At 39.2% G+C, this 7,014-nt stretch overlaps 2 pseudogenes; one reads left to right on the top strand and one right to left on the bottom strand.

Moving 5' to 3' along the window:
• Positions 1-650: 650 nt before the first annotated feature.
• On the bottom strand, positions 651-1,714 carry LOC126754602 (NADH dehydrogenase [ubiquinone] 1 alpha subcomplex subunit 9, mitochondrial-like; annotated as a pseudogene).
• Positions 1,715-6,268: 4,554 nt separating this feature from the next.
• LOC126757727 (small nucleolar RNA U3) lies at positions 6,269-6,471 on the top strand (annotated as a pseudogene).
• The last annotated feature ends 543 nt before the right edge of the window (positions 6,472-7,014 follow it).

Consider the following 7,014-nt stretch of genomic DNA (forward strand, 5'->3'; position numbering starts at 1 on the left):
TTATATCTTCTAGATATAAATAAATATGCTATATATTTTTAAGCGGTGTAGTTAATTTATTCATGGACAAATTGAAAATTATTTTTGATAATGAGTGTGATAACTATTGTGGAAAAATTTGGTATTACATATCATAATAATTCGTCTGAACAGTAAAACACAATTTTTTACTGTAAGGTAAATCAAGAGATAATTATAATAGCCATATTTTCTGAATTTTAAGTATAAATTTTTGTAATCACAAACTACTTACACGTTTTATATGTCAGAATTCAGCTATATGCCGGCGATCAGGAATCCTTCTCGTTCCCAAATGGTGTGTTTGATTATCCTAACAGATTTACCACATTATTTTTTAGTTCTAAGCTAAGTTTTTAAATAAAAAGGATTCTTAAAGAAATTATTTTTTGAATTTGCAATATCTATATAGTAGTAAAAAGTAGTTTAAATTAGCTTACGCAACACTATTTTGCCATGCTCAGTAGCAATACTGGCATAGTATTTAAAAAAATAAATTATTGTTCGAAATATATTCCGTTTGAAATTATTCAAATCGATAATACTTGTTCGGCCCAACTAAAAATACTACTCAAATTCCTTAATTTTTAATAGCGGTTCATTATTAGCCAAATTACATTTATTTGTTTTTTTGAGTTTAAATATCAACTTCCACACCATTCATAATCGACCATAATTCACTAGATGTAAAGACGAATTGTAATTCGCATAGATGCAAATGTTTCTTTTTCAAATCGCTGCTTGGTCACCAACGCTGCCAACTTTCATTTGATGAGTGTTGTTTATTATTTGCGTAGTTCTTCCCGATGTTCTATCGTTCCCCCCACTCTCCCAATTCGGCATCATAATATTGCGCAGCGCGATATGGTCACAATTCCCATGGCACTTGCTCTTCCATGGAGGTCAATTGTACACCAAAATTCTTCAACCACGGTATGTCGGAGGGAACGACATCGGCAATACATTCGCGATCGATACATTCTGTAAGTAGCTCACCAATAGGTTGTCCAGGACAGATAAGCTCAGTGAACTTGGCTTTCAATAAGAAGGTAGGATCGCAACGCATTTCTTATCGACGGTATCCCCACCATTTTTCATTTTTGCGCATAACACGAAGAAACCAGTCAATTAATTCGCTTAACTGGTAACGCTTTGGTCTGCAAGGTGGGTGTTTAGCATATTAGAAAGTATGTAAATTCAATTTTGCTCAAAACCTACCCAACAGCTTGATAAACCTGACCAGCAGTATCGGGGTCCTAAGCGCAATTGACAATAGCTTGTACAACATCCAAATGTGCTCACCGGAGTGTTTGCTCTTCAAAAAGTTACTTCCACCCTCAAACACAAAGCTCATTGGTTTGAGACTAGCGTTTAAAGCAGACAAATAATCAAACGTTCTACACCAGCTTCTTTGCTGATTCTATGAAGAAAAAATAAAAATTACATGGTAAATATTTTGAAATAAAGTTTAATTTTAGTTTACCTAGCAGTGCAACGTGCACCTTCCACAAGCACGTCATTGAATTTAAAATTTTGTCTCGAATTCACGACCAACTAAGTTCATAAATACATTTGAGTACTTCACAACTTCGCGTATCGCTTTTACATCTCTTAAATAATAAAATTGGAACAGCACCGGACCCATTACGCAGCAGTATTAACGAGGCCATGTTTAGTTATTCCGTACTTTTATTGGAATAAAATCCTAACCCTATCTGTTATTTATCGTCTCAAGGGAAATTTGCACACTTCTTCCAGATTCAAATAACTAAATAAACCATGGTAAAGCATTTAACCATGAAATAAACTCAAACAAATTGCCTTGCAAAAACCTGTGAATGAGTATAATCTGGACCCCACTATTCGGCATTGGTTGGTTCGTAACATTTTTCTGTGGTGAACATTTATTAACTTACCACAGTTAAAAAGAGGCATAAATAAAAAACTTAATTTTTAATGTATTAGCTCATATTGTTCTCATCTTTAAGAATATATATTAAAATAAAACGATTTTCTTTTGAAAATATATTAAACTTTTATATATAACAAATATTACTAATATTTAATTATATATAATGGGACAACTTTTCCATAAATTTTAAGAAAATAACACAATGCAACCATTTTCCGGTTAAAAGTCGGCCATCTTGGATTCCAATAGAAACTCAACCCCGGACTACACTTGACGTTTCTACAGTGGCACCTCTCAGCTGTGCCTTTGTTTACATAACATCAGCTGCTATTGACCTTACTCCTCCTCTACCGTGATTGCCATGCCGTCAATTTGCATCGAAGTCACCACCTTCCGAGGTCGGCGAGACGACTCGAGTCTAACTCGATCCTGGGTAGGCGGTAAACGTGACGTACTATACGACACCGGATATTATATATGTATTTTGGGCGATGAGTTGGCCTATTGCCGCTGGTTGTAACCCGGGCAACATGAGCCGGGAGTAAACGTCCGCTCCCAAGATTACTTCGACTGGCGCTGTCCTGTGGAATTCGTTATTTGCCAGTCTTAGGTTGGGGAATTGTTGAAATAAATGGTCTTCTAAAGACCTTACTGGCGTCGGTAGTAACGGACGGCGTTGTATTTGGGCACTCACGGAGATTTCTGTTTCTCCACCCTGGTGGTCCTGAAACATTAGTTCGCACACTCGGCTGTCTCCAAGTGCATGCGTACACAGTCGCAATCGTGCAAAATCGTGCAATCGTGGAGGCGAGGATAACAGTGGCTGGACTGACTGGGCTAATCATGGCCCGCACTGTTATGGACCTCGTTGCAGTTCGAAAATTTATAAAGGCGGTTGGTGATAGCGCAAGTCTTTGTTGCCAAGGTGAGTTGCGTGCCTATCCTTAATGATACGGCGTGCATCAGCTTGACGAAGAGCGTCTCGTCCACGTCTTCGCTTCGGGGGGTGGCCGGAGGAACGAATGGCGCTAAGACGAATCGAGTCTCAGTCGATCGTTGCCGTGCCGCCAATCCGAAAAGAAGTTACCAGCACGCCGAAGTAGGCGAGACGACTCGAGTCTGGCTCGATCTTGAGCGTGTGGTATGCGGGAGAGGCATCGTTGTTCAGAGCTTCGCGGATGCTTGACTGTTGACGTCGATTGAAATGGTTGATAAGGCTCCGAATCCGTCGTGCCAATTGTCAACGAATTTTCCTCCATTTCAGCTGCCTCGACCTGCTGTGCCCATGTCAATTCAATGACATCGTCGTCTTGTTCTTCGGCGTCTGAACTGATGCCATGAAGCATCGTGTGGTGTGGGTTGCCCCAACGTTTGCAGCGTATTACGCTGTCGCATTCTCTCTTTGAATGGCTCGACGCTAGGCAGTTGCTGCAATATCGGTGGATCAATGTGGTCCTCAGCCTTACTTCTGGGGACATCTGTCGGAACTTTGGGTCCCAGCGAAGTAGATGGCTAACTACGCATAGAGGGCAGTTGATTGTCGTCATTTTCATTAATTTCCTAAACGAAAAGGAAAACTATTAATGTGTGAATTTATATTATTAAATTAACATTGATTGGGTACAATGACGATCTTTGTGATAGGCCGACAAATTAAGCCGCGTTTAGTTTGGATGTCCACCACCCGAACTCGTTGATCCAACCCTGGATATACTTTGATGATGCTGCCTACTCTCCATTCATTTTCATCACGAACTACCACCAGGTCGTTGACTTGGACGTTCTGTTGGGAATGTTTCCATTTCTTTCATTTCTGTAGTCCCTTTAAGTATTTGGTCTTCCATGTCTGACAAAGGTGCTGACTTAAAGCCTTTAATTTTTCCATCGGTTTACTAATGATAGCGGTCTGTCGGTTATTTCTGGTTCTGCCAATGCATTTCAATTCCACTGATTGCTATTGTTGTATTTGGGCTGCTGATGATGTTTTCGTTGTTATTGTTGTTTAGGTATAAACTTAGTAATTTTTACACTACAAAAATGATTCTGTGTTTGTTGTTGAATTTTGTCCGTCGCCTTTGGCATTTATCTTCGTTTCTTCGGAGGGAACGGAACCTGTTAAAATCCAACCGAACACTGTACGTTGTGCTACGAGGGATCCGAAGATTTTCGACTTTACTCCATTTAGAATGATTTTCGGGTAAAGATCCGCTCCAATCAACAAGTCAACCTTTTGACTCGTATGGAAGTTATTATCCGCTAAGTGGATATTGGGTAACCTTTTTAAAATTGAAGAGTTAATTGACCTGAATGGAAGCAGTCCAGTCAATTTTGGCAGTACCAATGCTTCCGCTTCTAGTCTTAAACCTTTGTTACGGGGCGAGCCAATTGTAATCGAGCATACCGATTGAACTCGTCCTGATACGGTATTATTCAAACCTGAAACTTGCGCGCTGACCTTTTTGCTTGCCCGATTGTAAGCCAATCCGTGACTGCAAGGTTGGTATCCGACCTTCACCATCAGCCGACTTAATCTTGGGTTGAGTACCCGACTCGCCTTTGAGTTTTGATACTCTTTCTAGCGTTTTAACCCGTTTGGTTAAAAACTTGTCTAACTCAACCCATTTTAGGATCTCTGCATCCGAATCCAGAGATTGTTCCCAAAGCGACAGTGTATAGTCCGGTAGTCGGATAGAACACAAATACGTAAATATGGCATCCCCGCTACATATCTATATTGATGCCATGTATTTGTAAAGCTGAAATGCAGCTAGCTAGCGGAAGCTTGAAAATAAATTTAATTGTGTGTTGATAAGCACTCGCTTGTTTTCATATCTACACAACAAATTATTCCAAGCCAATGCGAATCCGTCATTCGTCAGTGGCGCTTTCGAAATGATAGTTTTTGCCTCACCTCGCGTTTTTTGATTCAAATGGAATAACTTAAATGGCGGCAAATAAATCCCTAAAAGAGGGCCATTGTAAAACATCGCCATGAAATATTTCGGTAAGTTGATGGAATACCTCACAGGTTCTACCGTTTGTTGTAACCGTTCAGGTTGAAGCACTGTAGAATTCGAAGTAGGGCTTTGGTTGAAAGCCGTGAGGTTTTGCATGTGTTCGCTCAGAAAGGCCGCGCAACACATATAAGCGTGGTAACAGCTTGTATATTTAAGTTTAATGTCGTCAATTGATCTTGTGTCAGAAGGATCCACTTTTGTCAAACACAACTTGTATTCTGACTTTACCTCTGCCCACAGAGATTTCAGTTCAGCTTGCTGTACTTCAAGAGAGTAGGCACTTTGGTTGTTTGCTGTTGGAGTAAAAGACTCCTCAAACTCCAGTAGAGCGTCTGCAGCTGTGGTAAAGGCTCTGATGGATTCCATTGTTTTCGAAAATTGAACCGGAACTGCAAAAATGTCGGATCTAAAATTTTGAAATTAAAATTTAAAAAATATGTGCAAATATGTTGCAAAAAGTTCAAATGTTACAGAAGCACTCACGGACAAACTAAAAATTAAGTTGACAATAAGTAGTGCGTTGTTTCTTTGTGAAGCGTGAATTTTCGAAAGAACAAAAAAAATTAATAAATTTAGTAAACTATTTAATCAAAATATTTTTACTGCTGGGTTATCGGCCCAATGCACTTACACGCCTAGTCTTCAACTATGTACACAAACAAAATTGCTTTGTGCTTTATTGCTTTATTTAAATGCAAATACAAATACAAATAAAATTCACAAGCACTTATTTGATTTATCAACTAATCACTTTCACTTGTTCACTGGGTTATTTTCGAACTATTTCGATTTCACCACTACACTCTTTTGTTTGTTGCTGTCCTTCTGGGATGGCTGCTGCGCTGCTTGCCTGTGCTGCTCTCCTTTTGCTGCTTTGCCTTTGCTGCTTGCCTTTGCTGCTCTTCCTTTGCTGCTTTGCCTGTGCTGCTCTCACTTTGCTGCTTGCCTTAGCTGTTTGGCTTTCTTGCTGTCGCTCACTTCACTTTTTCTAATTTTGAGTGTCAGTCACTTCACTTGTTTTAATTTTGTATGTTTTTTTGCTCGTGCTTGTCGTAACTTTTCAAGCGCTTACCACCAACACCACCATTGACACTTGTATTGCGTTGTCCTAATTATGGTTTGGTTATGCATGAAAGAAATATACAATGGATCGCCGACTGTTACCTCTTTCCTTGCTGCTGCTGCGCATATGTATGTTTGTATGCTTGTGCATTATTAAAGTTATGCTTCTTTTTCTTTCGTTTGTCTTTCATTTCTGCGAATTCTCAACTATTTTGCGTATATTTTGGTTGAAATACTCTGCGTTGGCCATTGAAAAATTAAGGCTATACTTTACAGGATCATTTCTGTAGTTAGTCTTCATTTACATTTTTTGGAAATCGACCCGCAATGACGAAGTATATCGTTTTTTCTGACAACGTGAGGTTTAAGAAGTTCATTTCTAATTTTGTCTTGTGGCATATTAGAAATGATGTTTCTTCGAAAATCGTTCGCTTACAACGGATAAAACGACTTCTGAGTGGTGATTTTAATGAATAAATTCCTTTGGTTGAAATGCTCTGCGTTGGCCGATGAAAAGTTAAGACTATACTTCTCAGGATCATTCATTCCTTTCATTTCTTCAAAGAAATTAATGACATTTAGAAATATGCATATTTGCATTATTTCGTTGTCATTTCCATATTCGTAGCAATAGAATTTCTATGGCATAAGTAAAGTAATGGCCGCCGATTGTCACCCCTTGCCGCTGTAGCAGCTTCGCTTACAAACATGCATAAATATGTATGTACGTATACGTATGATCGTGAATACATATCGACGCAGATTTTTGCGAGAAGCACCAGAAAGTTGTGCAATTTATGATTTTTGGCTTTTGCCATCGTCGCGAAAAGACGACTTTTTGGCAAAGGCATGCTCGGGGAGATGTTACGGCCTCTGTATTTATGAATGAAGCGAGATCGCTTGTGGAATTTGCGCCTGCGTTCATGAATGAAATCGTTTTTGTTGTAAAATGTACTACACTTGTTCTTCGCCATTTTGGCTGCCATATTGTCTTGTGAAGATCAA

The sequence above is a fragment of the Bactrocera neohumeralis genome, chromosome 4 (genome assembly GCF_024586455.1).
Source record: "Bactrocera neohumeralis isolate Rockhampton chromosome 4, APGP_CSIRO_Bneo_wtdbg2-racon-allhic-juicebox.fasta_v2, whole genome shotgun sequence".
Classification (NCBI taxonomy): Eukaryota; Metazoa; Arthropoda; class Insecta; order Diptera; family Tephritidae; genus Bactrocera; species Bactrocera neohumeralis.